Source organism: Pteropus vampyrus, unplaced genomic scaffold (assembly GCF_000151845.1).
Source record: "Pteropus vampyrus isolate Shadow unplaced genomic scaffold, Pvam_2.0 Scaffold894, whole genome shotgun sequence".
Lineage (NCBI taxonomy): Eukaryota > Metazoa > Chordata > Mammalia > Chiroptera > Pteropodidae > Pteropus > Pteropus vampyrus.
The window spans coordinates 41286-48870 of NW_011889675.1; the positions used below are offsets into that span (position 1 = coordinate 41286).

A 7585-nucleotide genomic window follows, 5' to 3' on the forward strand; every position below is an offset into this window, starting at 1 on the left:
GTCTTTCTTAGGTAAAAACAAATTCTTTAAAATCAAATCTACTACAAAGTTATTGTCAGGCAGTTGAGACTAAAGATATTACTGATTTAACTGTGTCTTTTACTGGTAAAGACTACTGGCAGAGCCTGATAACAAATCAAATAAATGAAATCAAAAAGTTCCTAACCTTAGGAAATGACAACCAACCTAAAAAAAGAAAAGCTAAAGAGATGTTGGAAAAAACAACAGATTAAAATAATGCGTTCAATGATGAACTGAAATATTGATGTGGTTTTGACTAGTGCAAAATGACTGTTACATCTAAAACTTTACAGATACAGTCGTTTTTCCAACTTTTTCTAATGTGATGAAATTATATTATTATTATGTTTTTGCTCAGCAAGTGCTTCATTTAATATAGCTAAGACTTTGCTATTGCATCCAATTCCCCTTAAAATTGTCTTTCTTCCTATAACCTTTCATCAAAGCTCTTATTGCACCTTCAAATCCCTTCCTTACAGAACACAACTTACATATTATACAAGATAGACACAGTGACACTTTAATTTGTTGCTTTGTATCCTCTGAAGATTATGACTTCTTTAAGTTTCTTTTGAATTTGAGATAATAAATGTTCAGTCTGTAGTCATTTCAGCTTATAATGTTTTACTATTAGATATTTTTCCCAAAAAGAACAAAATTGGTAGCATAAAAATTCAGGTATCAGGCTCAAAAATTTGTTTTTCACTTTTTTCAAGTTTTGTTTCCAGGCATTACGTGTGTCATATAGATTTTGCCATTGCTGTTTTCCAAATGTCCAATGTGCACTATGACTGAAAACTACTTTTCTCTGGGTCTGATCAATTTTACAGTAGACCTTTTTTGTTTCACTGCATAACAAACACTTTAACATTAACAGCTCCAATCTGAAGTTCTTGTTGCATCGTATCAAAAGAAATTTATTTTCCACTGCCATTTCCATAAAAGTAAGTAGTCTCATTTTTCCCATATTCTGTTCATGTAATAGTCCAAGTGAATCTAATAATAAAGTCTTTGTTATTCTGATAAAACTAGACATATGATGCCAATATAGCACTCACAAAAATGTTTAAAAGATCATAAATAAGCTCATCTTCCAAATCTTGACTGGTTTTAAAGCAAGAAGATGGTAAAAAAGAAAAGAAATGCACTTGGATCTTTCCATGCTGGTACAATATACCTGTGGGCTTCAATGAGAGCCTGGGAAGCATTGTCCTCCATATAACTTCCTAGCAATTTGACCATGACTTTTGAAGTGGCATCCCTTTTCTTACAATCCACATGTACCTCATAAAGTAGCCTTAAACAGTGTGGGTTTTTTTTCCAGTGGTAAGGTTCCAGTCAGAAATCTATTTTCTAACTCGATCTAGATTAATTGGAGTATACTGTATGGCCTCACAAGATGTTGCCACTTTAATGAGGCTGCAATACACAGTATATCTTACAATAGTATTCTTATCCAGCCCATAGAAAAGGTTGCTTAGCAAATGCAATCTCAGAGATCGATGTTCACCTTCCCAAAATTTGACCAGCTTTTCACAGAGGGTTTCAGAGTTTCTTGATTATCTGATTCCAAGATTAGTAGAAGGAATACCATACTGTTCATCACACTTTCTATATCTTTATTGTCTTCCTTCAAACATTCATCACAAGCTTCAATAATTTGAGCTAAATTTACATGAAGTCCACCTTCTGAGTTCTCTTCTGAAATTTCAACTCCTGTAGATTTTAGATAAGCTCAAAGCTCAGCAGCCTTATCTTCCTCACTGATAACAACGAAGACCCGTATGCTGGTGGTGATGGCGAAGGCAGGGGCGCAGTGATCGCTCCACTCACAAATCACACAGACTAGAAAAGTCCAAATCCATTTTTAAACAAATATATTTAATATCATAAAAGCATTTGAATAATATAATTAAAACACATTTTATTCATTTAACATGCAATGTCAAAATTCACTGTTAGGAAGAAATACATTGAAAAGCTGTTGAGGGTGAATCCTCAAAATGATTGCTGAAGTAGAAATCCCTTGAAGGTTCTTTAAAGGTGAGTGAGTCCAGATAAATATGAGGCCCTTTTTATTTGAACACCTGAATGAGCTCCTACAAAGATGTTTATGGTATAATCAAAGAATAAAGTATTTGAAGATGATATGGGTATATTTAATCCAAGAAAGACGGGAGCAAGAAGCTTCCCAATATGTAAGGAATTAAAAAGTACAGAATCCCATAGGCGGCTTGGCCAAGAAGGGTCTGTGAAAAAATGAAATATCTAATATGAGGTTTTAGTAGATTGCTGCATGCCCTCCTCAAACTCTCACAAAATAAAGTCTACCTACGCAAATCACGATATGCTTAATATTCATGAACTTGTGAATATCAGAGCTGTTGCCAAGGTATACATCCTGTTAGTTATGTCACTGAAACAGATCAGAACACCCAGACTAAACAACAGTTGAAAACTGGGGAACAATACTTACATTTGCTAAACTACTAGGTAATATTCCACTTCATATACCATCTCGATATCTTGGCAACTTACTAGGCTTCTTCACAGAACTTGTCAGGCCTGGACCATATAAACTGAAGTCCATATTTGTCCAAATATGGTAGAGATAAAAATTTTAAGTTATCCACTGTCTGTTGATCAAAGATAATGGGACAAATCATTTCTTTCTTGATAAAGAGGATCTTCTCAAGTCTGTATCCCTTTTTTATGTACCTGGCCTCCAATGTATCAAGTTTCATTGTCTCTTTTTGAAAACATCAGCCAAAACAGAAAGTTTTACCATGTCTCATAAAAATAGCACTTTCATACAAATTAGTAGTTAATAGATAGTTACGGGGATGGAGAGCACAGCATAGGGAATGCAGTTAGCATTAATATGTTGGCTAAGTGAAGGGCCAGGGGAGAGAGAGAACAGTTGGAGGGATCTTTTTATGAACTATACAGATGTCTAACCAATGTACTGTATACTTGAAACTAATTAAAATAAATAAATAAATTTTAAAAAATAGCGCCTTCAAATTCAGTCTCAACATTTCTACACTGAGTTCAATCTGCAGTTATCATAATATTTTCTTCTGTCATTATCTTCACCCCCCCCCAAATCCTTACCTCAATCTAAAAGTCATCTGCTCTACTCTATTTAAAAACAAAATCTCCCATATAAATATCTGAATCAAAGAGATAAAGGATAGATAAGGGTAAAAGGGATCAAATATATGGTGATGAAAAGAAATCTATAGGTGGTGGACACACAATACAATATATATATATGGTTTATTGTTGAATTGTACACTTGAAACTTATTGAATTTTGTTAATCAATGTCACCCCCAATAAAAAACAAAAACAAAAACAAACGAACAAACAAAAAAAGATATAAAGGGAGAGAAAATCCTCCCTAACAACAAAGCCTGGCTTTTATGTAGAAAATTGCTTCTTCAACTTGGTCTTAAAATTTCTCACATTAGGGGCTCAATCTGATATATCTTGAATATTAAAAAAACATACTAATTCATTATGTCTTTGTATTTCTGCCGTAATTATTCAAAATCTTACCAGACACATATATAACTGTTCTAAAATAAGAGGAATATCAGTACAAGGAAAAGAAAACCATAATGATAATATATATTTAAAAAGTTTTTCTTGTTATAGCAGTGTATAAATTCCTGCTATACACTGGTAATAGTTTGAAGAAAATGTCACTAACATTTTTATACACATTTTGCATGATTATATACAAAATTTTCTTCACTACTTTATTTTTTAGGTCATAATACATTATTATTGACAGAAATCATGTTAGTATGCCTTCTAAATGAAAATCACATTCCTAACTTCCATTTTCTTTCTGCTATCAGTCTCAGAGAATCACTCCCAACTCTCATCTTAAATCCATCCTTCACACTGCTCTCACCCTACATCCTTACCCTTTCCTTACTGTCCCTCCCCCCAGAAACCCTTGGATTCATTAATATCAAATATATACTTTAATATATACTGAGCACTTTGTATCCAGTGCTTTAAGTGGATTATCTCACTTCTTTTTCAAAACATCTCAATAAGATGGGTACTATTATTATTATTGCATATATGAGAATATTAAGGCTGAATGACATTAAGCGTTTTTGCTTAGGTTATATACCTGGTAAAACCAGGGATGGGAACCCAACCAGACAGCCAGACTCCAGAGCGAAAACACTTACCTCCAATACAATACTGTCTCCCCTTTACAAAATACATATCACATATCATATTCCCTATCATTGTGATTTTACTTACTTGTCTTTCTGTCTAGACTCTGAACAATTTGAAAAAAGGTATAATGTCTACCTTGTTCACCACTTTATCTCCTGTAGCATGGACAATTCCTAACACATGAAAAGCAGTCAGCACACATGTTGAGTGTATGATTGTAGGCTTGAAACAATGAATGGCTTCTTCGATGTGTTTTCTGGACAATCCTACTCTATCAAATATTTTAATGGGTTGAATATACAAAACACACACACACACACACACACACACACAACTTTAAGCTAACAGCTTGGTTACATCTTTTCTTACCTTCTTTAGGTTTTCAATTTCTTCAGTTATCAAATTATAAGGAAGTGTTATTTACTATGCATACTATAATATTGTAGTGATTATGAAGCATTATCATCCAGGGGATAAAAATTGTTACTAATTCGTAGTTAAAGTTTGGTTTAATAATAATAATAATCTCAGATAAAAACAAATATTAAGTAAAATACGGAAAATAGAGATTGTAGGTTTAAAGTCATACATTGCTGATACTTAGAGGTAATCAGATATAAAGCAAGTTTGGTTAATGTAATGGTTTTCATTTCCAAACACTGAATAATTTTACTATATTTTATATTTATTTTATTTTATCTTTATACACACAATATTTATTTTAAAAAATTTTAGAAAGTACAAAAATTTCAAAAAATATTGATTATTAGTATATAATCAAGAAATAACTCTAATTTTCTTAATTAAATTTTTAAACATAACTAAGGTCATAACAATAGTGTTTTAGAAAGTATTTGTTATCAGGACGAAAAGGGATCTACCTGCCTGTGCATGTCTAAGTCAAAGAAAAGATAGGTGCAGCTTTTGTAGCAAAAAAGTAAGGTTTATTTAGAGAGATTTAAGCCTGGAGACACAGGCAAGACATTGCTCTCAGCAGCCTGGCTCCCTGGGTTTCTCAGGACTACAGATTATATAGAGAAAAATCAGTAGTCATGGAAACTAAGGGAGTTGGGGTTGTGGGTGCTACTGATTGGATAATTAGAGGAAGATGAGGTAATTGATCATTGTGTCTGATTCTAGAATCAGCTGTAACACCAGCCGGTCTGGTTCCATGGCCTGGTTCTATAGCCAGTGGACATATATTCTGCCCCTATGGGCCTTGGGCTAAAACTCATCTGTAGCCAAGATGTTATTCTTAGCCTAAAGTCTAAATGAAACTTATTATCCTCATGACTATAGACCTGAGGCTCCATAAATCTCATATCCTAAGGCTTAATGATTAAAGGAGCAGACATATAGAGATGGAAGGATAAACGTTAAAAAAAAAAAAAAAAAAAGCAAGTGAGCCACAATTCCATTATCTGGGCAAACCCAGCATGAACCAGAGAAGAAAAAATCTACATTAAAGAAATGAAGTTTGTGAAAAGTTACATACTCAAATACATAACCTAAGTGTTTTCCCTAACAAATGAAAAGTTATATCTATGTAATATTAAAACTATGAGGGAGGATTCTGGGAAAAGTGGTGGAGTGAGAGATGTCCTCAGATCTCTCCCATTGAAACAACAATAAGGTGAATATCTAAAACTGAACAAAAATCACCCAAATTGCACACCAGCACGTCTGAGCATGAGATCTGCACATAAGAACTACCGCAGGTCAGAACCCCAGATGTCAGGCGGTGGACTGGGAGAAAGAAAGAAGTTGCCTCTCACAGCCGCCGGAGCTCCTTGCAGGAGGAGGAGGAGGGGTGAAGGTGCGGCAACTACCCTGAACAACTCTGCCTGAAGTCGCTGGGACTTCTACGCAGCCGGCAGCAGGGCCGAACCATCAGGGCAGAAAGCAGAGAAGCGGGACGGGGCCACAGAGAAACAACAGTTGATTTTTACCGGCCGCGATTACAAAACTAAGGCTGAGCCACAGCCCCCAGTTCCCAACCAAGAGGGACTCTCCCCCCATACCCTCCAAGACCTATCACCGCTGAGCGCCAGGGGTATAAGAGCAAACACTACCAAAACTGTATGCTAACACTGACAGGGACTAAAACTGAGAGTAGTGAATGTGATTAAATTTCTACAAGAAAATAATAATTAAAAAAAAACATTATTTAGGCTTTATAGAAAGCAGAGATCCAAGAGGCTTAGAAGCCACCTACTGGAAACCAAAAGAAAAGCACCTTCTTTGTAACAGGCTAAAGAGAGACATTTATATAATAAACTTTTCTGGAAAAAACGCAGAATACATTTCCATTAATGCCAAGGTGGAGAAATGCTCCATTAAACACCATGAACAACCAAGGTGAAAAGGCATCTCAGAAAATAAGAGAAAAATCTCCAGAAAATAAACTTACAGACATAGAAATATGCTACTTAAATGACAGAGAATGCAGGATGGTACTTATGAAAAAACTCAATGAGTTCTAAAACAAGTCATATCAACAATTTCAGAAATTGAAAAAACAACTAGATGAACAGAGCAAGGAAATTGAAACCCTCAAAAAGAACAGAATATATCTTCTGGAGATTAAAAAAAAAAAACACTGCAAGAGTTGTAAAATGAAATAGCAAGCTTGGGAAATAAAGTTGACCAAATGGAGGAAAGGATCAGTGATATCAAAGACAGAAATCTAGAAATAAATCAGAAGGAAGAAGAGAGAAAACAAAGAATGAAAAATAATGAAAGAGAAATAAAAGAACTAGCTGATACTATCAGGAGAGAAAACCTAAGAATATTGGGCATTATTGAAGGTGAAGAAAAGGAGCAAGGACAAGAAAGCATTTTCGGACAAATAGTGGATGAGAATTTCCCAAATCTAAATAAAGCATGAGCTGGAGCTTGGAATTCAAGAAGTCAGCAGAATACTCAATTATCTCAACCCTAAAAGGCCTTTACTGAGACATATTATATTAAAGTTATCGAAAATCAATGACAAAGGTAGAATTCTCAGGGCAAGCAGAGAGAAGAAAATGGTAACTTATAAAAGTAAACCCATTAGATTATCATTGGACATCTCAGCACAGACCTTACAAGCCAAAAAAAAAAAAATGGAATCAAATATTTAAACGATTAAGTGAAAGGAACTACCAGCCTAAAATAATGTATCTAGATAAGCTCTCCTTTAGATATGAAGGCAAAATTAAGAACTTTCCAGACATAGAAAAATTGAGATAATTCTCCACTACGAGGCCTGCACTACAGGAAATACTAAATGGGGTCACCTCATCTAAAACAAAATAACAACAAAAAATAGATAATTAAGAGTAAAGTGAATATCAGGCAAATTGAAGCAGAAGAGTGCAATC

General features: G+C 34.4%; 1 pseudogene; it reads right to left on the bottom strand.

Annotated features, from left to right (window-relative positions):
- Positions 1 to 625: 625 nt before the first annotated feature.
- On the bottom strand, positions 626 to 2611 carry LOC105309857 (annotated as a pseudogene).
- Between the last annotated feature and the right edge of the window lie 4974 nt (positions 2612 to 7585).